Source organism: Mesoplodon densirostris, chromosome 11 (assembly GCF_025265405.1).
Source record: "Mesoplodon densirostris isolate mMesDen1 chromosome 11, mMesDen1 primary haplotype, whole genome shotgun sequence".
Classification (NCBI taxonomy): Eukaryota; Metazoa; Chordata; class Mammalia; order Artiodactyla; family Ziphiidae; genus Mesoplodon; species Mesoplodon densirostris.
Window position 1 is genome coordinate 64768577 of NC_082671.1, and position 7761 is coordinate 64776337.

The following is a 7761-nucleotide window of genomic DNA, read 5'->3' on the forward strand; positions in this document are numbered from 1 at the left end:
TGGCCCAGCCAAGTTGACACATTAACATTACAGTGATTAAAAAACTTGATTTAATTGATATATATCAAATTCTGTACCAAATAATTACAGAATACACATTTTTTTCAAGCACACATAGGAACACTTCTAAAAGTAGACAAGGTGCTGGTCCATAAAATAAGTCTCAACAAATGCCTAAGGATTGGATTCATACAGAATATGTTCTTTGATAATGACACAATTAAGAGGGAAGTCAATAACATAAAGATAACTAAAATATCTCTACTTATTTTGAAATTAAGATCTACATTTCTAAATGACCCATGAGCCAAAGAAGAAAGAGTGATGGAAATGTGAATTTGAATGGAGTGATATTGAAATGATATTTTGACCTGAATATTTTGAATTGAATGATACTGAAGACAATATTATCAAATTTGTGGGATGCAGCTAAAGCTATGCTCCGAGGGAAATTTATAACCTCAAATGCATATCTTAGAAAAGAAGAAAGGCTGAAAAGCAATTAGATAAGCTATGTTATCAAGAAATTAGAAAAAAAAAAAGAACAAATTAATCTGCCCTCCCCCCCATTGAAGGAAGGGAAAAATAAAGATGAGAGTAGAAAGTAACAAAATAGAAAATAAACACATATTAGTGATGGCCAACAAAGCCAAAGGTGTACCTTGGAAAAGACCAATGATGTTGATGAACCCCTGGTGATATTGAAAAGGGAAAAAGGAGAAAGGGCACAAATCCCTAATGTCAGGGATGAAAACAGGATCATAGAGGATATTATGAACAAAATGCCAGTAAATTAGGAAAAAAATAGAAAAATTCCTAGAAATATACAACTTATCAAAATTGACAGGAGAAGAAATAGAAAACATGAATAATCCTTTAAACAATTTGTAATTAAAGTCCTCTCCATAAAGAAACTATTATGCCCAGAGAGCCTTCATAACCAAAAGAAGAAATAAAGCCGGTATTTCACCCGTGTCTTTGTGAGTGCGTCACACCCTGTTTGAACCATTCATTAGTGATTAGAATCAAATACATGTTCCTTAGCTTGGTGTACAAAGCTTCCGATTTGACTCCTGTTTACTTCTTATCTCATCCCCATCCCTCCCGTATAAGCCATTTCCCCCCTTCCCCCAGCCTAGCAAAACAATTTGCACCTCCCTGAACTCACCATGCTGTTCCTTGCCTCTGGGACTTTATAGTCACTTATTTAACACATTTATGAGACCTAATCTGTGCTAGGCAGTGTGCTAGGCTTTCAGGATCCCAGAAGGCCATCCTGGAAGAAGCTGTGGCTCTCACTGCCTGGGGCACTCTACCCCCTTTTTTACCCAGCTCCTGCCTCCTCTTCCCTCTGCTCAAGTTCCGTTGCTGTCCTTAGACTCTGTGTGGTGGCCAAGTGTTGCAGGTCTGCCTCTCCAGCTCTGTGTTACCCACATGTCAGCAATGTCTGAGTATCTTCAATGCCTGGTACACAGCAGGCGTTTACTTGTTGACTGAATGAGAAGGAAGCAAGCATACGGTATTAGTGCTTGCAGGAATCCAATGGGTCCTCTAGACCAGCTCTCCTGCTGTCTGGGAAAGGAAGCATTTCCAGAGTTAGGGACTGGTCCAAGGTCACCAGTGAGTTAGAGGCAAAGGCAGAGGCAGGACAGAACCAGTGCTGCCCTGTCTACACAGCATTGTCTCTAGATCTGTCTGTTGGTGTGGTTTTCCTTGCCACGAGCTTGCTTTTTGCTGACTCAGACTTTGTGCCTGGCCCAGACTCTACCTCTAGGCCTCTACACCCAGTGAACAAGTCCCATCAGAAAGTGTAAAATGATGTCCTCAGGAGCAAATCCCCAGAGACACCTCCCTGCCCGAGCTCTGGGAGTCCACCCCCTGCGTGTGAGGGTACTGGTGTGCACGTGTGTGTGTGTGTGTGTGTGTGTGTGTGTGTGTTCAAGGAAACCAGATCACTCAACGGTCCCACAAAATCACTGGCAGCAAGTAAGATCCAGTTTTAGGATAAATTAACATGAAATAATCCATCTGCAATGGCTAGCAGAATCAAGAGGTGTTTTTGTTTGGATTAAGGTTATTTTAATTAGCAGCCATAGATTTCACTGGAACTGGACTTTAGTTTTATTGATTAGGACCCAAGTTTTACAGGGCAGTGCATTTTGATGCAAACTAAAAAAAAAAAAAATTGGTGCATAAATTATTACTGAAAGTATGAATTTCACATATTTCTTCAATGAAGGGATGTGTGTGTATGTGCATATGCTTGACCACTGGAACCAAAGAGGTTACTATATCCATTGAAAGAACCAGTAGGAAAATCACTTACTTGGGCACTTTTTCCACTTTTGTTGTTGTTTTTCTATTGTTTCCACTTTTGTTGTGAGTGATAAGCTTTTGTTAACTTGTTTGCAGGGTCAAACCTACAAAAACCCAATGGGGCAGAAGTCCCTAAGAGAGCTGCCCATTCCAGAAATGCAAACAGTTCTCAGGGAGAGGAGAGTACAAACAAATTATTCAGGTTGACAGATGAATAGAAAAATTCTGACCATCAGACTTGTTAATTAGCCCTCTCTGCTTGCCTGTAGCCTTAATGTGTGAGGGGGGAGGGCAGGAGATGTTTTGTCCTCTGTAAGTAAATTTTGGCCGAAAACGGGTCAGAAAGATTTGTACAGCTGGGCTGAACCCTCCATACCTGCGCGGTCCTGCGGAAATGTAACATGAGCCCTGTGGGCCATCTAAAACTCTCTGGGAGCCACATCAAGAAAGGAACAATCAGGTTAAAATAATGTTAACCTTTATCTTTTTTTTTTTTTTTTGGCTGCCGCACGCGGCATGCGGGATCTTAGCTCCCCAACCAGGGATCAAATCCTTGCGCTCTGCAGTGGAAGCACGGAGTCTTAACCACTGGACCACCAGGGAAGGCCCAATCTTTATCTTATTTAACCCAGTACATCCAAAATATTATCCATTCAATGTGTAATCCACATAGAAATTATAAATGAGGTATTTTACATGCTTTTTGTCATACTTGGTGAGTCCTGCAATGCAGCAGTGACAAGTGACAAAGACATCTTGGAACTAGCTGTTCCTAGGTGGGAAGAGGGAATACAGAAGTGAAGGTCCACTCACTGACATGAAAGTCCATCCCCAGCTCAGACTCTGCACACACCTGTCCCCAGGGAGTCAGCAAACCAAGCCTCGTGGGTGGCTCGGAGGTGCGGCTGGGCGATCGGGCAGTGCTGCAGGCTCCGCTCGGACCTGGGGACCTATGTCCCTGAATTCCTGTCTTGTTCACTTAACCAGTATTTGTTGACCACCGTCAATGCAAAACACTTCGTGAGCCGCATTCAGTGTATCAGTATTCCTCTGTACTGTCTCCTTTCCTTATTAGATGCTCAGAGCCTCCAGCCTTGTCTCTTCCCCTCTCCTGTCAGTGCTAAGAGAGTCCCAGTATGTAGCTTTTTTTTTTGTATTTTTTTATTGAAGTATAGTTGATTTACAATGTTGTGTTAATATCTGCTGTACAGCAAAGTGATTCAGTTACACATATCTATACATTCTTTTTAAAATATTCTTTTCCATTATGGTTTATCACAGGATATTTGAATATAGCTCCCTGTGCTATACAACAAGACCTTGTTGTTCATCCATTCTATATATAATAGTTTGCATCTGCTAATCCCAAACTCCCACTCCAGCCCTCCCCCAACCCCCACCCCCTTGGCAACCACAAGTCTGTTCTCTATGTCTGTGAGTCTGTTTCTATTTCGTAGATAGGTTCATTTGTGTTGTATTTTAGATTCCACATGGAAGTGACATCATATGGTATTTGTCTTTCTCTTTCTGACTTACTTCACTTAGTATGATAAACTCTAGTTGCAGCCATGTTGCTGCAAATGGCATTATTTCATTCTTTTTCATGGCTGAGTAGTATTTCACTGTATATATGTATCACATCTTCTTTATCCATTCATCTGTTGATGGACATTTAGGTTGTTTCCAGGTCTTGGCTATTGTGAATAGTGCTGCTATGAACATAGGGACGCATGTATCTTTTTGAATTATAGTTTTGTCTGGATATATGCCCAGGAGTGGGATTGCTGGATCATATGGTAATTCTATTTTTAGTTTTCTGAGGAGCCTCCTTACTGTTTTCTATAGTGGCTGCACCAACTTACATTCCCACCAACATTGTAGGAGGGTTCCCTTTCCTCCAGCATTTTTTACTTGTAGCCTTTTTAATGACGGCCGTTCTGATCGGCATGAGGTGGTACCTCATCTGTACGCAGCTTTGAAACAAACTCTCCTGACTGCTGGAGAGAGACCTCAGCCAGATGAGGAGAAAGGGGGCCCTCTTTTACAGCTGCAGCAAAGCAGATATTATTCTGCATCATAAACCGTCTGTGCAAATATTTCCAAGAGAGGAATCTTCAGAGGTTATCTCTGTATCCTGGGAAAGTTACCTTCAGCCTCTAAAAAGTTCAAGTCCCGTTGGTCATCTTACTCAAGAAGTTGCGACCTTGGGTAACACTGCACACATTCAAACCTTTGTTTCCTGAACCGTGTGAGTATTTGGCTGGTTTGTCGGCCCCTCGTCCAGTCCATCTGCTTGAGTGGACTTCCTCAATCGTGAATCCTCTTTAAGGCAGGAGGGCATTTCCCTCTTCTCTTCCACGGAAGGGGCTTGAAGAAAGAAAGAAAAACCGAGACAAGATTCTGGAGCAGAGCTCTCAACCTGGGGCCATTCTGCCCCCCAGGGGACGTGCACAGTGTCTGGACACATCTTTGGTTGTCACAACTGGGCAGAGGGTGCTGCAGGCACATAGTGGGTGGACACCAGGGATGCTGCTCCATGACCTCCAGTGCACTGGACGGCCCCCCACAGAGAGCAGTCGATGTCAACAGTGCCGAAGGGGAGACGCCTGCTCTGGGCGCCGAAAGTCTGGGTTGGATCGCGGCTCTGCCTCTCGCGAGATTTGGAATGGTGGGCGATTCGCCTCACCTCTCTGTGCCTCAGCCTCTGCATTTGTAAAGCGGGGATAATGATAGTAGCAGCCTCACCGAGTTCATTTAAGGATTTTTTTTATTGAAGTAGAGTTGATGTACAATGTTGTGTTCATTTCTGCTGTACAGCAAAGTGATACATATCTATACATTCTTTTTTAATATAGTCTTTTTCATTATGGTTTATCATAGGATATTGAATATAGTTCTGTGTGCTATACAGTAGGACCTTGTTGTTTATCCATTCTATATATAGTAGTTTGCATCTGCTAACCCCAAACGCCCGATCCTTCCCTCCCCACCCACCTCCCCCTTGGCAACCACAAGTCTGTTCTCTATGTCTGTGTGTCTGTTTCTGTTTCATAGATAAGTTCAATTTATGTCATATTTTAGATTCCACATGTAAGTGATAGCATATGACATTTGTCTTTCTCTGTCTGACTTACTTCAGTCAGTATGATAATCTCTAGGTCCATCCATGTTGCTACAAATGGCATTATTTCATTCATTTTTTTTTTATAGCCGAGTAGTGTTCCATCTGAGGATTAAAATGAGTAAATATATATAAAGTGCTAGAGCATGCCTGGTGCATAAGAAGTGCTTTTAAATACCAATTAATATGTCTCAGCCAAATTAACAGCATCTCCTTAGAGACAGACTCTGCTCTAGGTGGAGAGGGGGCCACACAGCATCAAACTGAACTGACTCCCAGGGCCTGAGGGCCGCAGCGAGGGCTGCTTGAGACAGCTGGTATCAGCTTCTCACCCTCATCGTCCTCCCTGGAGGGGGCTCTTTCCAGAGCTCTTGTCTTCCCGAACTACTCCACAGCCACCCAGGTGCCCTGGCCTGAAGGTTCCCAACACCCCTCCCTTCCCTGCTCCCTGGCCCGTCTGTCCCCAACTCTGTGACAATGTGGTGTCTTTCACCTCTCCCCATCCTTCCCTCTTACTTTTAGAGTCTTAGTGTAAGGACCCCATCATCTATAAGGTCCCCACCATCTGTAAGGACCCCAACATCTGTAAGGCCCCCATCAGCTGTAAGGTCCGCATCATGTGTAAGGACCTCATCAAGTCTTGCCTAGACTAGTTCAACAGCCTCCTGGCTTGTCTGACCACCCAACCCTCTGCCGATCCATGTTCTGGAAGGAACTTTCTTTTTTTTTTTAATTTTTATTTATTTAATTTATTTATTTTTGGCTATGTTGGGTCTTCGTTGCTGCGCACGGGCTTTCTCTAGTTGTGACGAGTGGGGGCTACTCTTCATTGCAGTGCGTGGGCTTCAGTAGTTGTGGCACATGGGCTCAGTAGTTGCGGTGCACGGGCTTAGTTGCTCCACGGCATGTGGGGTCTTCCTGGACCAGGGCTTGAACCCATGTCTCCTGCATTGGCAGGCGGATTCTTAACCACTGCGCCACCAGGGAAGCCCTGGAGGGAACTTTCTTAACTGCAAATTCTCTTTATCTACAGGAAAAGCAACTCCACACTCATCTGCAAGGCACAGGCAACCCTCCAGCGAGGCCCCTCTGCCTGTCCTGCCCTGGCCATGGCCACACCTGGCTGCTCTCAGGGAGGGAGGACCAAGGCACGAGGGTGTTCTCAGGGGAGCTGAGTGCCTCAGTCAGCTCTGGCTAACAAAAATGACCCCGTAACTCAGGAGCTCAAAACAGCCATTCCTTTCTCCTACAGCTCAGCTGGGTGGTTCTTCCATTCTTGGAATCTTCTCACGCGTCGGCGGCGTGCAGCCCCCGGGTGAGCAGGCAGCTTTGCTGACTTTGTCTGTCTCTCTCCCACCTCTCAGGCCTAGACTGGACTCCTGGGCCAACGGTTCCACATGCTCTTCCGTCCCCCGGTCCCCCGCGGGCTGGTCCAGGCTTCCTCCCGGGAGTGTCAAGGTTCTACCGCTTTCTCCCTGTCGGATTCTTTGCAAAGCTACCATTAAGAATTATAGAGGCAAATACCGTGGGGCCCGTGAGTCAACTCTTAGAACAAAAGATGATCATCCTTTCTGGGAAGTCGTGTTTGCAGCCACTGCTTACTCCTCCTGACTGAGTCACTGGTGCCTTTATCGGGAGGCGGGAGAGCGGTGGTTTACAGTGCCCGGGAGCTGGGCGTGTGCTTCTGCATCTTAACCTTCACCATTCACAGCCCTGTGCTCACCCCACCCCTTTGATGTGCCAGTGGGCTGGGAAGGGAGATCGGAGCCAACGTGACTAAGAATTTTTAAATTCTCTATGTGGCAACTACAGGGTATAAAGAGCAAGGCATAATTTCAAAACTTTTTTAAAGCATTGCTCTGGGTACCTCTATTTTCTTAGCTCTTTTTTTGTTTGTTTGTTTGTTTTTGCCGTACGCGGGCCTCTCACTGTTGTGGCCTCTCCCATTGCGGAGCACAGGCTCCGGATGTGCAGGCCCAGCGGCCATGGCTCACGGGCCCAGCTGCTCCGCAGCATGTGGGATCTTCCCAGACTAGGGCACGAACCCGCGTCCCCTGCATCGGCAGGCGGACTCTCAACCGCTGCGCCACCAGGGAAGCCCTGAATGCACTTTTGTCTCACACCGCGAGCTGGAAAGTATCCGTCTATTTGCTCAGAATAGGGCAATTCAGTGAGTCGGTTAATAGGACTGGGCACCTACCACGGGGCCGGTCCAGATTCAGACACTGGACAGAAGGCTCTTGGGACAGGACGTGCCCTCCAGAAGCCGACGTTCCACTTGGGGAAAGGAACTAAATACTTGGACAAACAAGATAAATGCAGAC